Raw genomic sequence first — 24,470 nt, 5'->3', positions numbered from 1 at the left:
TTTCTCCTAGCTTATTAAACAGAATCCCTTCAAACTTGTCCGTGTTATGTGTGACTTTTTTTTTTTTCCAGTTCACATAAATTTGAGCATAGACATAGTGTGCCTGGAGCAAAAACAGAAGTTTAAGGAGTCATTTTAATGCCAGATCCCATGTGAATTTACTCTTTTCCATATTTGGAATTAACATCTGGAGTAGTTAGGCTTCCACGAGCCATGCCAACTATATTAATGATTCAGGTAAAGGGAGACCCCACATAGCTCAGGCAGTAGTCCTGACAGCCATCAACAGCAGTCTTGTGGCGTGCTATTGGCAGGGTGGTGGTGGCATTTTTCTTTCAGTATTGGATTCCCATATATAAGAAACATATGCCATCATGGCTTGTCCGGACTTCCTACTTCCATCATCCCAGAGTTGCTCCTTAGCTCCTTCTCTTCTGGGTAGTGCAGTTCCTAAAGACAGCAGGGGCAGTCTCCCTTTGGTTGGAGGAGAATGTTGCTCAAAGAGGTAAATAAAGTGTGCAGAAGATATGTACATTTTTACATCCTGTAAATACTCTCAGAGTGAAGAGGCCAAAGGAAATGTATCAAAAGAAAAGGAAAAAATGTGACTGAATTAATCAGTGTTGTTTATGGGTGTCCCCCATGTCCCCTGCACTATGTACACAGGAAGTATAAATGGACAAATGAACTATATCTATCTATCTATATAGATAGATAGATATATGTATATATATACAGATAGATAGATAGATAGATAGATAGATAGATAGATAGATAGATAGATAGATAGATAGATAGATAGATAGATAGATAGATGTATATATACTGGAAGTTTAAAATAGTCACTCTTCTCCACTTTCTTATAATCTAGTGGAGAAGGAAAATTTGCTTGAAATAGCAGAAGTATAATGAACTCCTTTACTTTTACTAAATGTAACAGACATTCAAAAAAGAGGAATAGATTGTGTTATATTGTTATAGTCACCTTTGATTTTCCCATCAGTGATATTCAAACGCAATCTTTGTTGGCAACCTCAGTAATTACTAAGAAATCATCTTATTCAAACTGCCAGAGCTGAACCCTTCTTAGTAGAGTTAAAGCTAAAGCTATCACTTAAACTCTGGAGCTGGGCCGCTCGAGCTCGTGGTTTGACTGCATTAGATATGTGGCCTTGGGCAAATTACTTGACCTCACTAGGCCTCAGTTTCTATATTTGTAAAGTGAGGTATTACTAGAATGTTCTTCATAGTATTACAGTGAGGAATAAACAAATTCATAACATTTTTGGTAGAATGCCTGCTGGTAAGCACCATGTAAGTATTCACTATTATTTCTAGCACAGTGACTGCTGGTAAGCCCTATCTAAGTATTTGCTCTTTGATTTCTACCACCAGCACAGCTGACATTCCCCAAGACATCAATATAATTTGGGAATGATAGACCAGCCCAGTACCTTGCAATCACAAATCCATGATTGTTGAGTGAAAGAATCCAAGCCAAGCAGACTACAGATAGTTTCAGTATGCCCAGAAGGTAGTGATGTGAAAAAAAATTGGCCTGATCCTCTCTCTCTCTCTCTCTTTTTTTTTCTTTTTTCTTTTTCTTTTTTTTTTTTTTTTTTGCTTTGGCATGTTGTTTGTGTTTGCTAGGAGGGCCCCACCTGTCTAGCCAGGTACCAGCACACAATTTCTCTCTTCATCTCTCTGATCACACCTTCCAACTCTTCCATGGAATGCCTTTAGTAGGTAGAATCACCTTCCCCTGTAGCAAACACACACAACATCCTCTTATTTCTTTAAGTGAGGAATGGTTATCTTAGAGCTTAGAGGACTTCACATCCTCCGGTCACAACATTGCAACTTTGTTTCAGTGTGCTATTTTTATGGCCAGCTGCTTCTCTATCTGAAGCCTCCCCCAGCTTTGTGTGTTACCCCTTGGATGCCCTGAAGGTGTCAGGAGGATCAATTTGCTCAATATCCTGAAATTTTTCAGAGATAACCATCAGTGCAGCACTGCAGTAAAGCAGTAGGAAATTAGACGTGATTAACATGTTTCCTTAAATCACTCAACTGTGAGCTTCATTTTTCTTCACAGAGAAATTTAGTATTTCCTTTCCTCCTAATGAAAAGTCACAAAGTTCACACCTACATCTGCAGCTGAAGAAGAAACACCTTATTAGACTTGGAATAGAAGATTATAATCTCACCCCGTACCATATTTTACATTTCTGTAATTTTTTGCAAATTTTTTAAAAGGTAATTTTTACATATATTGTTTGCAAGTGTCTTCACAATGTCTTTATAAGGTGGAGAAAGCTGCTGTCTTTAGCCTCACTTTTGATGAAGAATCTGGCTTAAAGACATACAATGCTTTATCCAATCACCTTTTCACACCAAAAATGGTATTAATTCCAGTTGGGCTGACCTTCAATCTCATTCTGTTTCTAATCTTCAAGACTGAAAACTTGAATTTCCACAACTGCTGATAAAGCTGCAAAGAATAGGGGCTTAAATTACTTCGAGAAAAGGTCTTAAGTTGACTCGCATTGATTTATATTTTACCCAGTTAGAGTTGTATCCAAAGAGAATGAAAAGGAATTATTTACTCTGTCTTTCTCCCAACTCCTTTTGGCCTTGTGACATAAGGGAGAGTCTCCAGGTTTGATCAATGATCACACAACTTAAAATTATATTATCTGTCTCTATGACTGTCCTTTTCATTACTTCTTAGGTCCCAGTTAGACCCTCAGAGCTGACAGACAACTGGTGTCTTGTCCCTGTCCTGGTCACCCATGCCCTCCCCTCATCTTTCAGAAGGGGGAAAAAATCCCCACAGTCAAGGAATAAAGAGAAACAAATGTCAAGCATTTTTCTAAACGGGTAGAAAATGCCAATACTCCATTTTCTTATTGAGTAATGAATTCATTCATACGTTCAACAAAATATTTACAAAGACCCTATATGAGCTAAGCTTTGGAATAGGTGCTGGGAAACCAGATTTAAAAGATAATAAAATAAAGTAAGTGAAATAAAGTAAAATAAACCTGATCTCAAAGAGCTTATGTCCAGTGGGAGATTATAAATTCTCTGAGATGTCTAAGGAAGGCTTCCTGGGGAGTAACATAACATACAAAAGACCCAGATCTTGTAGCAACACTAAACATTTGAGAAAGAGGAAACATCTGTTTCCACTGAAATGCCACCAGGATCATTGCAAGTTATCTGGGGACAAGGTGCAAAATGGGTGTTGGGAAGAAATTGGTGCTCCCCTTCTCCCATCCAAAGACATTTTCATATAGATGAAATCAGCACTGAGGCCCCTTTGAAGGAGAATAAGGATACAGCAGGCAACCTGGAGGTAAACTGATACAGCAGGAGGGGGTTCCATCCATCTTCCACCTTGGTGTTCTAGGCAGCAGTGCCTGAGGCGAGTCTGTACACCCACCTCACTTTTACATTCAGCCCCACATGTTTCCAGATTCACTGGAGAGGTTAGGCAGAAATCTAACCCTGGGTGATAGGGGAAAAGTACACAAATAAAGCAGAAGCGATGAGGCCCTGCTGGAGGGCAGCAGAGAGCAAGAGGGATACAGAGGAAGAGGTGCAGAGTGTTACTTTTATTAGTGGTTTTTCCCTGAGCAGAGATGTTAAGCCACATAGGAAACAGGAATGAATTTAAACACTGGTGCAGGTAAACAAGGCTGACTTGTTTTACTGCTGACAGGATTTTTGTCTTTGTTCTTTCTTCCATTTTAGTTTAGTTTAGTTTGGTTTCGTTGTGAAACATTCTGACATCCTCCTAAAAGAGGACTTCTAACAGAGATTAAAAAAAACAAAACAAAAACCCATCAAATCAGTATTTCCTAATTTAACTGTCTAATTCAGTTCTGATATACCCAATGACAATAAATATATAACAATAAATAAGTAAATAAATGAATAAATAAATAAATGGAGTCCACGGTTTTATAATTACAACAGGACATTGTGATAAGACTGTGGTCTGGAGTAGACAGTTGACAGGATTGAAGAGAGGAAGATTAATGAATGAGTCTGTTAGTGCTAAAGAGCATGTAAAAGGGAAATTCCAAGGATGTCTCGGTCTCATAGCAGGGGGCGGAGCTGTTCAGAAGTGTAGGGTGAAGCCAAGTGAAACCATGTTCTCAGCTGAGGCCATACCTGCATAGTGATCAAAGGAAGTTAGTATGAGAAATGCCCAAGTGGTACGTCTTTCCAAGAAGCCACTAATCTTTAACTAGAATATCTTGGGAGCAAGGTGAGAATTGGGGGTGAAAACACTCAGTTACCTGTTAATGGAATTTTTAAGGTTGAGTGATTTTAAGAGTAAAGGGAATCAAATAGTTTTTAACATCACATGTCTACAATTACTGATCAGAGGCCCCTAGTGCAGGATGAGTATGTTAAGATGGGGTTTTGAAGTTTAGGAGAAGAGCCTGCGGTGCTGGTGGGGAGTAAATATGTCCATCTTCCCATCCTGTATGATCCACTGGGCTTTTCTTAGGGGCAAAGGACTATCTCCACTCTGACTGGCCAGACCTTCATTTTGATTGATGTGTCTCTGCCATTCTGATTCTTAAATACTTTGAATAACATCCCTAGAATCACCCCCATACCAGAAATGTGACCTAATAACAAGAAAACCAGCCCTGGTCAAGCGGTGTTGTTTGCTCCCAGCTGACTATCGCAAAGAGCAATTCTCCTGTTGGAATGTTGTCTTTTTAAGGAGTGGGACCCATCAGTAAGTTGGTCCTCCTGTGAGCTATCTATATTAAAATAAATAACTATATGAAGCTATTATTTTGCAACTGTTAAAGAGACGGGTTCAAGAAAACCAGAACTATCTATTGGCAGGTAAGACTGTCTTGGGAAACCTAACCTTCCTGATCCACATACATGAGGTTTCCTGTCCTAGGCCTGGGGAGAAGATATGGGGAAGCCTTGGTTTCCTGGGATAGTCCCAAGTTCAATAATGCCAAAGAAATCTGTAATCCAACCAAGAAAAAAACCTGCATGTACTTTTGGATTCTTTCCAGCCTCTTCTGTTCTCCTCAGTACTCAGGTAACAGTAGTCAGCTCTCATACCCAGTCCCTGCAGTACACAGACCCCTTGCCTTATGCACTGCAAACTCTGGAACTCTCTAACTTTCACAACCTGCTGTGTAGTGTGTAAGGAAGGGCAGCCAGATAGATCATTAGGTATGGTACTAAAGATGCAAGATGACAGTAAGCACTAGCTCCAAACATCAGACGTACTCTGGAGTACATTCTCCATCCAGAGCAGACACTGATGGCTCCACGTGGCTGGTTGCTGATGTCTGTATGACTTTCAGGAATCCAGCTGAAACCAGGCAGAGAAAATAAAACTGTATAAGTTAAGGACAGGGACAAGGAAAGGCCTACTGTTCTGTATTCAATGAAGGTTTTCTTTTTCTAACTTATAAGAAAACAACTTTCTTATTTAAGTGTTTTGGAACATATGTTAGTTTTATTCGTATTGAGACACGTCACAGAACTTCATGGAGTGTGACAGGCATTTATTCTGATCCAGTAGGAAAATCTATCATGGATAAATAAATCTGACATTCAGGTGTTCCTTGGACACATGTCACCTCATGGAGTCTAGACTTTTCGGTTCCTTTTTTATTTAGGAATAATTTCCATAGCATCAACCTTTTCAGACACCTGGTCCCAGATGGCAAAGAAACCAAGCTCAGGCAGTAGCAAGTTGTCAAGGCAGGACAGGTGTTTGCTTTGCTTCATTTCTAGAACAGCCTGCATGTGACAACATGGCTTTGATGTGCTTTCCTGTTCTTCTGTCTACACATGTCTGTCAAAAACTTGAAAACACCCATGCCCTGACTAAAGGATTGTGCTTATTTCCCCTCTAGGCGTTTGCTTTGGTGCAAAGGAAAATCATACCATGCACTACATGTATGGTGCATGGGTTCTGATTGCTCGGCACCAGATCATGAGACTTATATACTCACATGAAGAGTGAATGATAACTATATACTTTGCAGGTGGAAACGAACTGGTGAAATTTTACCATGGACAGGATTTGACCCTGATAGTAAAACCTGGAGCCATAGGGTCAGTTTCTCAAAATGTAGGCCAACGGACATTTTTAAATGGCATTCTACCTTCACGGAGATTTGGTTCCTTTTTTTCCTCAAAATGTATTTAGAGTGACTGTGCGATGGTTTGTTACTCTAGTCCATGCTATTTCTATAAAAATATTTAATTTGAGCCCAAGAATAGAACCAGAGAAGGGAGAAAAGTTAATAAGTAATTATTCATTGGACATTCATTTGTTCCATAAGTGTCTGTTGAGTATCTGCTATATGCTAGAGAAAGTGCTACGCACTGAGATACAGAAATGAACAGTGCAGCTAAAGCCCCTGCCTTGGGGGCGCTCAAATTCTAAAAATAGAAAATGAATCAGTAAACATATAATATAGAGGGTGCCAAAAAAATGTATACACATTTTAAGAAATGAAAAAAACTGTATTAAAATTGTAATAATATATACTGATAACAAAGATGAATCAGTCATATATATACCTTTTTTTGGCACCCCCGGTATATGATACAATCATATGCAGTGTAAGTGCTGGAAAGAATAGTACAGCAGAGGAAGAAGCTACAATGTGTCGTTAGAAGAAGCCTCCCTGGTTTGTTGTGTGAGAGAAGTAACTGAACAAATAATTAAGTAAGGGGTAAGACCATAAAATATGATTTTATTTGTTATAGAAGATAGCATAAATTTTAAAACTATAAAAATTTTAAAAATATAAATGGGTGACGGTAGAAAAGGTACAAACTTGTCCATATAAGATTAATAAGTTCTGTATAGATGATGTAATACAGAATTCTACACCTGAAATCTATGTAATTTTACTAACAATTGTCACCCTAATAAATTTAAAAAATAAATTATAAAAAAAAAGATTAATAAGTTCTGGAACTATACTGTACCACATGATGACTGTAGTTAACAACACTGTATTGCATATTTAAAGGTTACTAAGAGAGTAGAACTTAACAGCTCTCCCCCCAAGAAAAAAATTGTAACTATGTGTTAAGTGATACATGTTAACAAAACATATTATCCTGATCATTTCACAATATATACATATATCAAATCACTATGTTGTGCACCTAAAACTAATAGTATTATATGCCAATTATATCTGAATAAAACCCGAAAAATATACATATAAATGCATAACGTTATTTACAATCACAAACATTTTTGGGGGCATATTTTCCTAACAACAATGCTGTAAAGTGGATAAAAGATATTAATATTATCCTCTCTCCCTTTTATAGATGGTAAAACTGTTAAATTATAAGAAATTTTCCTAGTTCATAAGAGGTACAGCCAGGATCCTGAACAAAGACTTCCTGACTTCATATACAACGTGTTAAAAGTACAATATTTATTATCTATGACCAAAGCTAGGTATTGAGCTTTGTGGAGGAGCTCTTTTATTATAGACTGTAGACTAAAGTAGACCTGCCATTATGGCCTGCAGTTTATGGCCCCTGAGTAGAAATCCATGTTTGTGTCTTCTGCCCTCGTCTTCTTCCTCCTACAGCTGATTCCCACCAAAATGGACCCATAAACCAAGAAGGAGGGGTATCCAAAGACTTGATTAAGCTATCCAGATTCTATTTGCTGAGAATTTGAACTAAGAAGTCAATGATCTATAGCCCGGGGATCTTATGGATGAGCTACACTGAAGTGGAAAGCACTTTAATAAGCCACTTGCACAAGGAGAGAGAAACAAAGAAAATTCACTGAAAATGAGGGACTAAAAGGAGGAGGGAAGACAAGAATGGAGTAAACTAACACTGGGAGAGACAACTGTATTTTTCCTGGAGAAAGTATGGAATTGCCCAAGACACTGCTTCAAATCCTCAACCAAAGCACACCTGTCATGGAAAGTATAGGGTTGGTAGATGTGAGTCAGGACAGGTAGCCTAGGAAATTGACAATCCCCTCCAGGGTACAAGCTGAGGTGCCTCACTGGTTACACAAGTATCAAGTGACTGTATCCAGTACCTGCAGCTGGAGAAAAACAAGAACCAGTTTCATCCAGCAAGGCTGATCCCTATGACTGGTACCTGACCTTTAGCTAATTATACTGTCACTATAATCTCCTTTACACTGTGGTTACTATGACTCCCATCATGCATCTGAAGCCATGAAAGTTCCTAAGTAACCAAATAAGGAAGACAAAGCAGGGAGAAGGAGGGTCCCGCGTTGAGGGGAGGAGACGACTGAACCACGTCGATGGGACGTCACCATTTCCCCGACCTGGGGCAGGATAAAAACGCCTGATTCTGATTTCCTTGGCATGACTTGTTCTTGGAGCTTGCCCACTCTTTCCTCTCAAGTGTGTACTTTCATTTTCAATAAATCACGTTCGCTTTCCTGCATCTGTCTCACTGTTGAATTCTTTCTTGTGTGAAGACAAGAACCCAGTCACTGCTGCTCCAGGGTGAATCCTCTCTTGGACATGCCTGTGAGCCTCCAGTGACATCTTGACTGAGAAAAAGCAAATGATTTTTATCCTGATTAATACCTCTAGGGATAAAATTCCTACATTTGAATGATTGTTATTGACAGGATGAGACAGGAGCTGAAGAAGTGTCATCACTTGTTTACTAGTAGAAATAAAAATCATAAATCATCTCTGCTTGGCTCTCCTTTTCAACTTCGCCGCCCACGGTAAAGAGCTATAGTATTTCAGAACTGGAAGGGAACTTGGAGCTCGTCACATCCAGGTAAGCCAAGAGAATTTCATCCCATTTAGCTACATAATATCCGTGAGAGGTTGGGAGAGGCAGAGAACATGGACGCAGGAGCTAAGGCACCAAGAGTTTTCATACAGATCATGGATGGTGCTTATTTACATAGGGCAAGGACTCCTGGCTTCAAGTCCTATGTCACTTCTTCAGCCACAACTACAGAACAGGACACACTTTATTCTCTTAAAACCCTCCCCAGAGACACTTTGCCAAGCTAAACAAATAAACAAAAACAAAGAATGCCGCTCCCAGAAAACATCCACTTCAGAATAACTACAGGCCAGCGGGGCCATACAACGACAACAAAAAATCCTTAAACGAATGCAAATAAAACCAAAAGTAGGGACTAAAAGGACAAGGCTATTCTGGGGTCTAGTAGCTTACACAGCAGATGAGTTCCAAACATTTCTTAGCTTGCTTTCTGGTCCTATCCCTGTTTATCATATAATGTCCCAAAGCCCAATTTTCATCTGCCTGACAGAAATAACAGTACTGGTCACCAGGATGCTACGAGGAATAAAAATGAACAAAGTAAAAGGACCACTGAAGGCATGAAGAACTATAAAATCATGGACTAAGAGAGCTGATAAAAGGTTTTGACAGGTAATCTAGCTTTGAAATATAAAATTAGGTGAATGATATTTCTTCGCCTTGGCAACTAATAGAAACTTGCATACACATGTGTTTATGTCAAAGAATACAGAATGGGGAGGGATTCCTTGATCTGCTTCTACTGTTCCCATCTGCTCTGGGGCTCTTTGCTCAGTCCAAGAAGAGGGGTTGATTAGGACAACAGAAGTTGCCATGAAATAGGGTAAAATTTATTCCTGGAAACTGTCCATCCATTGCCATCATTGCCACCATCCCCACCCCATGTCCTACTTGTCTTCCCACTATCTTTTGCCATATTCACTAGTCTTTTTTTGCTATCCATGATAATGCAAGGCTACACACTACTGACTTAAATGACAAGAGAAATCCTCTTCTAAGAAACAAGTTCCATTTCCCTCTAGACCTACAAAAGTAATAACTAACACATAAACTTCATGTATTCCGCTCCAAACACCCGTGGAGCCCTATTATTTGTTAGGTACTAGCTTCAGCTAATAGACAGTCTTCTCATGCCACAAAAATTCTTAATCAGATGAAATACAACTCAGATCCAAAAGATGACAATGCTAGAAATGTCAGGTACACAGCAGGCCAATGAAGCCTGGTACTTACAAAAACCCCAGAGAGTGAGAAGGCAATTATACATATGGGACAGGGCTGGTGCTAAAGTAGTTAAACAGAAGCATGATCTGACAGTGGCTTTGACCTTCCTGTTCTCTGGCCAGCTGCCAAGCCTGTGCTTTCGTGGACTGACATGTGAGCATATGGGAAGCTCAACTCTGACACCTGCCATGAAGTCAGAGGATCAGAGTGGCCAGCAGATACTGATCTGGCTCTGAAAGGGAGAGAATCTGTAGGGGTGGAGGAAGGCTTGTTCCCTCCATGCCCAAAAGACAAATAGTTCTTTTCACAAAAATTAGAATGAAGCCTGAGGCACACATGTGATCTCAGATTGAAGAATAGCTAAGTATTTACAGATTTCTCCACTGATGTTCAGAAAGATTCTCCATTCAGTTGAAGTGGCATGTCTTCAAGTCTCACAGCACTTGTTATGAATAAACCAGACTGGCCTTGTTACCATCTGAAATTCTATAACACGTATTTTTCAGTTTTGGCCGACATTCTAAGAACAGCAGAATTCTCACCACTGCAAAGTCCAAGCAAATCAGAATATAAACCCACCGTTGATATATTTTCTTTTGACATACACAATTTTACTGAAACTGCTTACTTGGAATATGAAATGCAAGGATGTCTTATCTGAAAATTCTACAAGGACGTATGGCTTCAGGAAAGTCCATTATGACCCTATTGTTGTAATGCCATTTTGTCTACTGATTCTTAATTCACTATGTTCTTACATCTAGAAGCCCTTTTAAAAAAGGTTTAAACTACAATCTCAAATATAAACCCCCCTTTTCCTTTGTTCTTCACTTTGTAATTGTGCACCAATGCCCAATATGAAAGATGCTTCATTTAGCACTACAGCTAGCAGTATATCTATTCCCGGATTTCTGAGACATCTGCCAAGATCTATGTCTCAGTCCATGAGCAAAAATATCATAGACTGTTTGCAGATCTTTGTTTTCTAGGAAGATACGTGAGATGGAAATTGGCAAATTGCAATTGCACTTTAGAGTGTCTGGTGAAATTATTTTGGATCCTTGATGTATGGGAAAGTGGTTTGGATGGCTGGCCAGACCAGACATTGTAAATGCTCATGCCAGAGGAGCCAAAGCAATACACTGACCCATTCCAAACTATTAGGGGAAAAACTGCTTAATTAGGGAAGTCTCTAGTTCTGAAGGCTGGGTGATTTAAATGCTCAGTGGGGAAGTTATTGGTCAGTTGATAGGTCAGCCATGGTCTGAAGACTTTTTTTCTTAACATAACAATTTGTCTTCAGACTTTTTAAAACCTCCAGTAGACTCCATTCTAGCCAAATATTTAGTGGTTTTGTGAAGTTTTTTGGTATTCATATCAACTGCAGTTCTTCAAAAACCCATTTAAAATGTTTCTTTTCCATATGGCCTTCTGAAAGGGAACAGGGGATTACAAACTTAAGATTGTGACAAAAAAGAATGCGCTTTGTAACTATTTCCGTACTTTCTAAGCTTCTTAAATGAGTTTGATTTATATTGTGCCAAGACTGTATACCGTGTTTATCATTAGCATTGGGATTTAAAAATATATATATTCCTTTGGCAACTGGAATAACTGTATGTATGCTATGTGGTAGGTTTTGGTCTTTCTCTTTTGCTGTTCTGAAGTTTGATTGACTGATTCCATAAATGAATCTTGAAGAAGGACATATCATCCAAGTTTCATCTCAACACTTTCAAGGCATGTTGAGCACAACGTCCAAGTCGAGGAGACAGAGACTTGTTTGTAAGGTTGTTCTTACTCTACCTCATTGTCCCATTATGTAGGCTGAGAACACTGCTTCTTCTTAGATTTTCAAAGTCTTGGGGCTGTAACTTCACCCATTTTCATGAATATGACTCTATAAGACAAGCCAAATAATGTACCCTTCTGAGAAGCCTTGGAGTCCCTGCCAAGCCCACGGTTCCCTTCAGGGTGGTTCACCATCCATAGATTACTTTACATTCTGGGCTCCCCAACCTCCCCCCTCAACACTGGCTGCAGCTTTTCTAGCCAAAGAATGTGTGCCCAACCAAAAGGCGCCATCCACAGACTGGGGAAGGGCCAGGAAAGGGTCCAGCTGGAGAACTCTACACAACAAAATGGTGGAATGACTGATCCCATCAGATCTCACACTTGGAATCCGACTGGGAGATATACAAAGTTGCAGTCAGTAGTGGAGAAAACAAAAGAAGGTAGAAGGCATACCCAAGGGGTAGAAGTCTAAACACAGCAAGAAATAGAGAATAAGATATATGGAAACCGAACCATAAACCTGGCAGAATATCATTGGGGTTTCATGCATCACAAGAGCTGCAGATTATTCAAGTTACTGCTGCATTCTGACTGGCTCCTGAGTTCTCCATCACTTTGCCTGTGGAGTGGCTGGGACTGGTTCCTGTCCTTCTCACAACATATCTCCATTACACAGGGATACAAGAGTTGGGGGCTTTTTCCAGTTTCTGACAAATAATATTGGAAACTTAAGTAAATATTTCATTTGCTATGAAATGAAACATCTATTTTGTGGACAGATGTTCTGACAGGTTTTATGAGGACTACAAAGATGAAAATCTACAATTACTGCTGTCAAGGGACTCATTGGTTTAAAGAGGTAAGATCATAGAGTGCTGATGGAAGCAGTGAAGTGTTAAAAGTGAGCTCTCAGGAGCCAGATTGCCTGCTTCCAAATCGTACTCCAACATCACTAGCTGTGTGACCCGGGGGCCAGTTACTTAACCTCTTTGTGCCTAAGTTTCCTCATCTATAAAATGAGGCAATACTCTAAAACCTATTTTGTCAGAATAAGACAAGATAAGATCTGTAAGGGGCTCAGAACAGAGTTCAGAATAATTGAGGTTGCCCACACCCTTCCCAGGTATCTGAGGTCCTTGTGGAAAAGGAAGGAATTGGGTGGATTAGATGCAACTCTGTAGAAACGTATTCCTCATGAAAAGACAGTCTGTATGCCAAACCAGGCAGTGTGGTTGGGGAGTTACAGTTAAATTCCAAGGCAACTATCCATAGAACAGATACCACTCAGTGCCCTTGATTCTTGCCACGGAAGATCCCTCCTCTCATTGGTCACTCACATGCCCGGGAAGGAATTTGGCTCCCCTCCTCCCTACTCTCTCTTTTCTCTTCCCTTTGCCAGACATCTGCTACATATGCTGTTCTTGTGTCAGCTTCACCTTTTCCCCACACGATCTTGTTCTCTCCCCCTTTCTTCCCTCCTCATACTTTCTTACAGGAAAGAACCAGGGGCGATTTTCTTTACAACATATGTAACCACACAAAACATACATTTCCCACTTGGCTCTGGTGTGTTCATGAGTCGATCAAGACCATCTGTGCTTGCATATCCAATATCTCCCAGTCCACCCTATCCCCTAAATCTAATCCTTTCTGTGTAATTTAACAGGGTCTTTGTGCTACAAAGCCCTTAATAATTTTTAAACAAAATTGCCTTAATACATAGCAATTGCTAAATGCAATACGGAAATATTTATTTCTCTTGCCAGCTATAGATTTCAGGGACTGTAGCTGCCTTGCAGAACTCTATGTGATACAAACCATAAAAGACACGTTTCTTAAAACCTACTCCTTTGGGGAGTCTAGCAACACATCACATTCAATTCTACAAGAAATGAACATTACAAATTATCAGCAACTTAATTGCCCAGGGCAAGAACCCAAGCTGGCTCTATAATGTTTAATTTCCCCTTGACCCTTCTATGGCTGACATCTGATAGGTAATACTGAGTCTTTCCTGTGGCACCTGAATTCCAATTGTTGACTTGTGCTTATCATCACTGCAAAACATTCAGGCATAAGTTCTACTGACGGACAGGAATCCAGCTGGAAAATAACACCACCAGAGCATCCTGGAATATGGAATATTGTCACATAACTGCAGTCACTTATAAGCACTGAAGATAAAAAATAATTTTTGTAACCCTATACTTACAAAATTATTTAAGTGTTCATGAATTTTCCAGTGGATTTGGAAATATCTAAATAGTCATTCTTTCAGGAATTCTTGAAACCCCACAAGTTTGCCATTTGCTCCAATGAATCTTTGAAATGTTTTGAGTTCTGCCAGATCATTCAACAAATGCTGGTTGAACGCTTTGTCGTATGCAATACACTTAGCTAGATTCAATGGAAAATGCAAGAGCAGATCAGATACACATTTTGAGCCCCAAGAAACTTACAATTTACTAAAATAAGATGTGCGTACCTGTGGTAGACAGATAAACAGCCACTCAAAGAGGTCCACTCTCTAATCTCTGGAACCTGTGAATATGTTACCCTACAAAGCAAAAGGTACTTCCCAGATGTGACTAAGGTAAAGGAACTTGTGATAGTGGAGATTACCCTGGATCGTTTAAGTGGGTTCGACCTAATCACATGATTCCTTAAAATCAAGAAAACTTACCCATCGATAGGGAGAAATGTAAATAATTAGATGCAATATTGATGGCTTTGAAGATGGAAGGGATCCTGAATGAAGGAATGCAGGTGGCCTCTAGAACCTGGAGGAGGCAAGGAAATGAATTCTCCCCTAGAGCCTCCTGAAAGGAATACAGTCCTGCCCACACCTTGATCTTAGCCAAGTAGGAGCCATGTCAGATTTATGACCCCTAGAATTGTAAGGTAGAAAATTTGTGTTGTTTGAAGTCACTAAATTTGTGGTAATTTTTTGTAGTAGCAACAGAAAATTAATACAATACATAATTTTAATATGTTAGAAAGTTATAGCCAATTGCTATAGAAGAGATAGAAAGTGAATGGGATCTTAGATAAAGTTTAGTATAAGAAAACTGAGTATCTTTATTTTCTCTGTCACCCTTGTCATTCTTGACCCCAGATTTGTATCCCTTTTGGATTTGTAACAAATAACATCCATATCAAAATATCATCATAAAGTCCTCCCCATCTTCCTGGGAGATCTGCAGCACTAAGGTACAGAGATCATACAAATGGGGTGAGTGATTCATACAAGATGGGAAGGTGGCACATCTGGCTAACCTTGAATCGAACACAGTCCACACCCAGGAGGACGTCGCCAAAGCTGTGTTTAACGTGGCCAAAAGTAAACTTCTGGGATCACAATGACAGATTCACGATAGAATCCTAGTAATGCCACATGCCATGCTATCTAAAACCTTGTTTTCATTAAAAAAAAAAAAAATTTTATAGCATTCCTGGAGTCAGATACCCACTTTAACAAGATGAAGAAACTAGGTCCAAATGTTAACTCCTTTGCTGTAGTCTGCATGATGAGTCAAAGATGGAGTTGGAATTGCTAAAATGTCTCTAAATGGAAAAGATAAACAAAACCAAAAGGAGGGAAAAGAAAGAATCTGAGTTGGGAGTCAATGGAAATAATACCTGATAGTTGTTCATGCATATTTATACATGATTACATTTAATACTTATCACAGTGATGTGAAGGTCTTACTACCCTTGCTTTACTGAAGTCCCAGAGGTTCAGTGACTTTTTACTAAGTAGCAAGGCCCAGACTTAAACCAAGAAGTAACTAGAAACCCATACTATTTTTTTGCTAATACCATCCAACAGAAAGATACTAGACTATAGGTCCTGGTAGGGCAAAGGCTGTAGATGCTAAAAATACCTCTGCATGCCCAGGACCTAATATAATGCCTGCACATAGAAAGGCCTCAAAAATGATTGTGAAATGAAGGAATGCAGTCTGGTGAATTGCAGTCCTGTTTTACCTCATTATTTTAGGCAGAACCAAGATAGAACACGTTTTGACACAGTCCTCAAGTGATTCTAGGCAGAGGTTTTAAACCTTCGGGTCATATTGAATCAACCATGGAGCTTTGAAAAATTCAGACACCCAGCCATATTCTAGCATCTAGACTTGCTGTTGTAGGACCCTTGTTACACGAACTGTTGTAGCCCCTCTTTAGGCTAGGTCTCACCATGAATCTTTTAATCCCACTGAAATACAAGTTTTGGGACATCACAGAGCAGAAACAAAATGGTTTTGCTCTTTATTTTTTCCCTTATTAAACCAGATTTTAAGTAGTAAACAACTGGCACCCAAAACTTTCCTCAAATGAGTGAATACAGTCCCAGACTGTAAGCAAACCTGGTTTCCCTGGTAATGGGTGCACCCAGAGAAATTTTGCTTGCAGCTGACAATCAAACTCTGTTGGTGGAGGAAGAACAATGATCAGTTGAAAAACTGTTCTTGTTGTGTTGAAGAGGGCTATATATGCTTGTGCATATAGCCAGAAATTGAAGGTCCATGAGCATATTGCACCATAACCTACTTACCTCATTCTTTACTCTGAGCGCCTTGCTTTTCTCTCTTACATAATAGAAACCTAGAACAAGGAACACTCATAATTCTTAATAGAGCTGGAGTTTGAACAGGAACTCTGCAAAGATTACATGATACCCCTTATTGTAGCGTGCAGTTTATTTTCAGCAAAAGGGGCACAGAGATCTGGGTGAATTAAGAAAAATGGTCACAATTTATTGAACCCATCTGTTTTCTTAAGAGGATGAAATTGTTACCTGATGGTATGCAGGGTTCTCTTAAGTCCTTCTCAAGAGGATGCACCAGACACAGATTTTTTTAAAAAGATCCATAGGTCCTTTGGATGAACACCAAAATTGATGACCAATGTTCAAAACCCCAAATTCCCACATAGGTGAACTGTGGCCAACGTTTCATTGACTCATGATAGAATATGCTTGACTCTTAATTGTCTTACTGAAGATACTTTTCTCCATTCTCCTGAACAAAAAGAAAGGGGGTGGAGTGGGGGGCAGATTCCAGGAATGGAATGATTATACAAAAAAAAATAAAAAAAAAAAAAATCCAAACTTCTGAAATTGTAGCTATAAAGAATTGAAGTAATAAATTATTTTAAATGATATAATGGTCGAATTTTCTCAAAAAGAGAAAAACAAATGTTCAAGCAGCCCTTTTGCAAGACAGTCCCAACAATGAGGTCACTCAAGCAAAGTGGCATTTTTCCTTGGAATTCATTGAGGTATTCAGGTCATAACTGGCTGTGCCATTTGGGAAAATATGGGGGAAGAAATTTGGCTCTTGGGAAGGAGGGAAAAATTATCTCAATGCCCCAGAATCTCTCTTTCAAACTCCAGATTTGCAGTGGGAAATTTACAGTTAGAAATTCCAAAATGAAAAAAAAAAAAAAAAAACACATACTGAAGCCACAGATTTCAAACAAGAGGAAAGGTCAAGAGGTGGTTAAAAAAAAGAAAGGAAAACTCTAGAATAACCGTCTTAGATAGTTGAATGGTCAACTAATCTAACCGAATCATAGGAAAGAATGAGGTCATGTCTAAATGTTAAATTGGGGATGAGTGTCTTCTGCTTACAATCTGATTACATTTGTTGAATAAGGTGCACTAAAAGGATGCCTCTCCCATTAAAAAGTTTCATTCATCAAGTTTTACATGATAATTCTTTATCATATTCCTTTGTTGGAATCTGTCGCCCTTGCTTTTTATATTCTTTCCTTGAAAAGATTGAGGATTATTAATATTTGTAATACATCGCTCAATCACATATTTCAGAAGTACCCACTATGTGCTTGGCACTACACCAAGAAATATAAGAACCACAAAAGAAGTAAAACATGACGCTTACTCTCAAAACACTTAAAATCTTACTGTAGATATAAAACTTATGCACCTGCACACATAAGTAACAATTGTCTTGCGATGCCAATTGGAAGTATCATATGATTTCTAGAACGGGTGCAAGCAATATGGGCAAGGGTATTTTGTGGAAGAACCCAGAGAGAGATTGGGCTTGATCTAGGCCTTAATGAATGGAATGGAAATGAGCGGCATTAAGTAAGAGTGTGAAATGAGCTCAGAGGCAGTGAAAACTCAGAAGGTATAAGGAAATGAGTATTATCTACCTGACCATAGAGCTTGAAACACGAAGATTTGAGATTTGGGGCCCAAGTCAGGGAAGAAGACTGGCACAGTAGAATGAGCCTGGGTTTTGAGACTGAATTTTGACTTTGCCAGTGTAACCTTAACTTCTATCTAATATGTGCTGAAAAAGTAGAAATGTTAGATTTACTTATTTGAAAATGGCTTCACTTAAATATTGCTCCTCAGCCTCTGTGCTTCTCTGGCCGAGGACCACTGTCCCTCTCCCTGACGCAGGTCACTACCCAGAACTGCTAGGCACCTGCCACTCAACAGGCTGTTGCTTCTCCCTGGGAGAGAGTGGTGTTGAGCAAGACGCAATACTGCCCTGACCCTTTCTTTTTTCCGTAGTGCCTTAAGACGAGGCTGCCAAGCACAGCAGGCATAACGCAGGAGTCCTCAAATGGGGCAGCACATTAGAATTACCTGGGGAGGGTCGACAGCCCTGATATTCAGACCACAGAATCAGAACTCTAGAGGTTGAAACCCAAACATCAGCATTTTTTTTTAAAGCTCCCAGGTGATTTCAATGTGCAGCCAGGGCTGAGAGGTACAGCTCGAAAGCAATCATCTAGTAGAGTCTGCTGAATGACCGTTACACTCCAGGTTTCACAAAGTGATCTGGAGGGAGAGAGACTTGCTGTTAGAGCTTCTGCAACCTAGCTCAGGGGAGTGAGGGCCCTTGCAGCACAGTTCTTTTAAGGATCTGGGTTTCAGACATGCCTGTTCCCTCCTTTGATTGGCCAACGAGTAATTGTGGCACCAAACATATGCATGGCTTCAAGGATAAATATTTCTTCTGAGAGACGGTAGCGTCTACACCTATGAAGGGAGTCATAATATGGTCATCAGTGCCTCATAATTTCTCACAATTGAGTCGATATTTTACACAATTATGCAGAGGTGTGTTCATTCCTTTTCTTCCTTTTCTCTTTCTCATCCCATATATTTTTCAGTTTGTGCCTATTTTGGGCCTACTCAAAAGTAAGAAAAAGCACTGTGTTCATTTAATAGCACTCTTTTAGCCACACACAAAGTAGCTAAAGTTTGAGGATTATACCTTAAAAGAATTATGTGCTCAAACACTTTTGTTTCTCTATGAGGGTTGAGAAGGTAGGATTGTGTTCTTTCAAAAAATATCTGTGCATCATTTTAAGTAAGAAAAAAAGGGAAGGAGGAATGAGCTAAAATTCATATTATTCAAATACCCACTAATGTGCCAAACCCAGGGTTAAACTCTTCATAAATGGTATTTCATTAACACCTATGCATTTAACAGGTATATGCTCATGTCTATAGATGAGAAAATGAAAACCTGGGAGTGTAAGAGAGAGAGGAAGTGACTAAGCCAAGATTAGAAAATAGATTTTAGGCAACCGTTACTTGTAAAGTTTTCCTGAGCTACCTCCCTTGCCCACCCCCATTTGATGCCTATGGCTTTCACAAAATTTTCTAACTCTTGTAGCTGTCTTTAATGCGCCTGAGAGCCTGGAGAGATAATCAGAGTTCCTATAAGTATGTATGTGTTATGTGTGCATGTACATACATGTTTTTCTCAGGTGGAGAGAGGAATTCAGGTTGAATTGATTCTGTTCCTTCATACCGTGTTTCCCTGAAAATAAGACTTAGCCAGACAATCAGCTCTAATGCATGTTTTAGAGCAAAAATTAATACAAGACCCAGTCTTATATTATATTACACTATATTATATAAGACCCGGTCTTACAGTAAAATAAGACCAGGTATTATATTATATTATTATATATTATATTATATATTATATTACATTATATTACATTACATTACATTATATTACATTACATTACATTACATTACATTACATTATATTATATTATATTATATTATATTATATTATATTATATTATATTAAAGACCCGGTCTTATAACAGTGGGTCTTATATTAATTTTTGCTCCAAAAGACACATTAGAGCTGATTGTCCTGCTAGGTCTTATTTTTGGGGAAACACAGTAGTATATTTTCTCCATTGGTTCATGCAGGACCCATCTCATTTCTCACTTTATTTACTTTTTTAATGATCATATATCACAATTCCCCACTTCTATTATTTTTCCCTTTCCATGGGTTCCCACCCTAATGTGTTTTGGGTTTAATATTTTATTTAATTGTATTCTTAGAATAGCTATTTTGACTGGTGTGTGTGTGTGTGTGTGTGTGTGTGTGTGTGTGTGTGTGCATGATATGGTGATTATCATATTTCTAATTATTTTCACTCAATATTAATTTTTACAAATCTACTCATGTTAGTGTGTACTTCTCTTCAAGAATACAAATACTCTTCAAGTATTTCTTCTCTTTTTGCTTACGTTCCATAGTACGATGTGCATTAAATCACATCCCATAGTGGCAGACCTTAAGTTTGGCTGCATACCTCAAAGCCACATTTTTTTTTGTAGTCTGTGTGAGACTTTTTCTTATATCTATATATCTATATATCTATATATCTGTATATCTGTATATCTGTATATCTGTATATCTGTATATCTGTATATCTATATATCTATATATCTATATATCTATATATCTATATATCTATATATCTATATATCTACATATACATATACATATACACATACACAAACACATACACACACACATATATATATATATATGCCATCTGGTGAAACTATATTTTTTAAAAATGAGTTCTGCTCAGTAGAATGGTCTATATGCAATCTGCTGATACAGGAGTGTTCTTACTATATTCCCACAGAGCCTCTAGCTCTTGGCATTGTCTGAAGAACATGTTATTGTAAAATAGCAGTCACCTCTATTGAAATTAAGATCTAAAAAGATAGAACAAGAGAATGTCCAAAGAACGATATTTCATTAATCAAATCCAGTTCTTAAAACTGCCCGGTTGTGATCCTGCCGCTGTAAGAGACTGAAAACAGTACATTTATGTGATTTGTGTCTCCAGTAAAGAAGAGGACATTGAATGCTCTCCATTTGGAGGGATAATCAGTACTTTAATTTAAGGGGAAGATGTAGCTTTCTTTTGTAACCACTGTGGACTGCAAATGTAACTTTTAAATGAAAGTGAGATGAGCCTTGTGTCCCTGATTGACCTGCCAAGGATAAAATGTGAACAGCACAGTTTCACATCAGGACAGGGACCTGACAAGGCTGCAAGGTTACAGTGGCAAACAAGACTCACACAGTCCATGACTCTATGGCACTTACAGGACAATGGGAAAGACAGAATGCAAACAATAATTACGAAAGATACTTGTGAGTTTTAAAGCTCATCTGGATGTTAGAGCCTGGTTACATGGGATCTGATCTATAGTTTACGGGTTCTTATCACCCAATTTCGAAGGCTTTCCTAATTTCCCTGTCTGGAAGGAAGATGGAGTCCCTTGCTTTTGCTCAAGCTACTTTCCAACTCACAATATATCCAAGCTCTTGCTCTTTTTATTTCAGCAACATTCTCTTAATTTGAATTTATCTGGAATGTCTAAATCCAGCTTTCTGGCCAGAATACTATTCAAAGATTAATGGTCCTGAGAGAATAATGTTCTTCACACTGGATTTCTGAGGAGCTGTTCAATCTGTTTCCTAATTCGGCAGCAAGAGTGATGAACTAGAACAAAAGAACGCTTGACAGCCATTGTCCTCATCAATTATTTTTGTACATCTCAAGAGGATCTGGTGGGCTCTTGAACTTGCCCACTGAGCTAAGTAGTTGGAAAGTACTTTGACTCCTGGCAACTTACCCAATAGTCTGATAAATGTAACTTAGCTACCTTAGTTCTGGTTTGTGGGAAACAGCAGAATTTTCTATGGTTATTCTGTACACTGTTATCAAAAAAAAAAAAAGAAAAAAGAAAGAGAGAAAACTTTTATATATGTGGGCTCTATAGACCGGAAGAATTGTGAACAAAAAATTATATGGTAACAACAAATCTGACTAACTCCTGGGATTTCAAGTATGACAAGCAGTGCTTTTCTCTGCACATTATCAATTTCATGGTGCTTAGAGGTAACTGCTAGGTTTTCTTTTAAGTCTATTAGAAAATAGACTTACTGTTGATATGACACATGGAATAAATTTGAGCAACAAAGGGCTGCTTACTCCCTACATGATATGTGGATTACTATCTGTGTTAAATGAAAAAAATACTGTGCTTCATATTTTGTTTTACAGAAGCAAATGCCTATAGTATGTTTTGAGATTAAGAAAATTCTAGCATTCTCCTTTTTATAGCCCTCTTTATGGCTAATATAGTCATGTCAATTATAAAGCTGAGAGGATCCTATAATGATAACATCCATTGGACACTTCACTTCAGGCACTGTATCATTTATTCATTTATATTAAAAAAAAATTCAGTGAGTATTTAATATCTGATGGCCATTCTGTTAAATATTGAGGTTGCAAGACTTATATAGTTGCTAACTAGTGGAAAAGACAGAACCCAAAGAGAAAGCAATCGGATAATTGGATAATCGTAAGAAAGTGTTTAGAATGTTATAATAAAGAAACAGGGTACTATGGGAGAACAGAAAGATAATTAGACTAAGGGACATGAAGACAGAAAATATTATGTTTAAGCTAAAATCTGAAGGATGAACGGGAATAATGCAGGAGAAGAGAGAGAAAAGGAGTGATTTATAGGCAATGGAAACAGCCTTTGAAAGATTACAAGCCAAAAGAAAGAATATAACCTAATAAAGGAACTAAAATGAGTCCTGGTTTCCTTGAGCTGGTGTATCCAATGTGAGTAGGTTGTGAGCAGTGGCCATAATTTGAAAGTCTTTGTAAAGTATGTTTAGGATTTCAGAATTTATCCTACATTACATAGGCAGTATTATCTTCATTTAAGATAAGAAAATTGGCTTAGAGAAGTTAAATATGTTCATATTTATCCAGCAACCAATTGGTCAAGACAGGTTTTTAAACAAGTACGGCCTACCGCCAAAATCCATGAATTTTACCCTTTAATTTATAGCCTCTCTCCTAATCCAGATAAAATTTAGCCACCGGTGGCCCTATCTTCACCAAGTGTTATATTCAGAAAAATTTTGATCTAACAATCAAACATGACTTTTTAAAGATTAAATATATACGTACTACTATCCCTCAAGAAAATTTACGGGTGGGAAGAGTTTCTTATCATCTTTCAAAGTACAGTTTTATATCTTCTTTTCCACCTCTTTTGGTCTCAGTAACTTCCATGTTTGTAATTTGTTTCCCAAGTCTCTCTTCTTCCCACACTTTGCGCACAAATGCTCTAAGCCCTGTGCATTAGCACTCACACGCCTTCATTTCCTCACCCTTACTGTAACTTTCATTTTCTTTCTGCTAGTAACTCTGTCCACTCCCATGTGAATTCAGCCATTGTCTAAAGATGCTCCAAGTCTTTCCTCTCTCCTTCCTCCAACTGGCAGAAGCAAGTTCCACCAGATAGAACTCTCTCTGACAACACCCTTTTGAAGGACCTAAATGCCCAAATGATCATGGCTGAGGACAACTCAGACATATCTTAAACCTTGTGTCTTCATGAATGAGGTGCATATATCAGGTGTAACTGAGAACTCAGTGACTTAGAAGGAAGGCTGCGTATCTACAAAAACAGAATACCAATTCCACATATCAACCAATAAATGAACAAATAAATGAATAGAAGGAAATTTACCTAAGCTGAAGGTTGAGAAGGAACACTAACAGATGAGGTGGACTCACTGTCCCATGCTCCTTTCTGGCAAGTACAAGTATAAACCCTGGAAATGATATAAGGCACAAAGAAAAGAGAACTCTAAATGCTAAGAAGAAAAAGATGAGCTAGTTTTGGAGCTCAGGATTGGATAAACGGCATGGGGCAGGATGTCTTGCATATCCCCATCCAACAGAGGAAGGTCACCCAAGCCCAGTGTTTTCGGATCCCCAAGTCAGAAAAAGAAGGCAGCTGAGGCAGGCTTATCCCTCCCCTGGATTGAATGGGAGTCCCTGTGACAACATCAGGTGAGCCAAACTCCGTAGCTAAAGGGAATGTCTTAGGAGCCTCACCGAAAATAAGGAGCCCAAAGAAGCATTTTCCTCCCATGCAGAGCCTGAGACTCCTGTTTTCCACCAGTAGATACTAAGTGGAACTGGCAAAAGAGACTCAGCCAAGTCTAGGAAGCTCTTTGTCTCAAAGGCCTGAGAATCTCTTATTCGTGCCCAGACATATCAGGACAACCAGGAGGTATCAGCCTTCCTCCACTGAGAAACACTCAGCAATCATATTTTAGGACATCTTTTCCTTACCCTCTGGCAACACTAGCGGGAGCAACAGGTGACCCAGCATCACCAGGTAAACCAAGTAGACCACAATAACACCACAAAGACTGAAAATAAAACTACCACCCTATACAGCCTAAAAGTAGGCAACGCATCATGTGATAAAC

The 24,470-nt window shown here is 38.7% G+C and overlaps 1 long non-coding RNA gene across 8 annotated transcripts in view; it reads right to left on the bottom strand.

Annotated features, from left to right (window-relative positions):
- The window catches only part of LOC109460765 (uncharacterized), a 318,121-nt gene that overhangs the window by 57,887 nt on the left and 235,764 nt on the right, over window positions 1–24,470 (bottom strand). For 6 of the 8 annotated variants that reach the window (XR_016019545.1, XR_016019544.1, XR_012496611.2 and 3 more), the window contains one exon: window positions 5,275–5,359. The exons of the other annotated variants lie outside the window; for them this stretch is intronic. This is a non-coding gene — a long non-coding RNA (uncharacterized LOC109460765). The remainder of the gene's footprint in view (window positions 1–5,274; window positions 5,360–24,470) is intronic. 8 annotated transcript variants of the gene reach the window in all.

Source organism: Rhinolophus sinicus, chromosome 17, assembly GCF_057876585.1.
Source record: "Rhinolophus sinicus isolate RSI-liver-muscle chromosome 17, RSI-T2T, whole genome shotgun sequence".
In the NCBI taxonomy this organism is placed as follows: Eukaryota; Metazoa; Chordata; class Mammalia; order Chiroptera; family Rhinolophidae; genus Rhinolophus; species Rhinolophus sinicus.
This window is presented reverse-complemented; position numbering and strand designations above follow the sequence as displayed.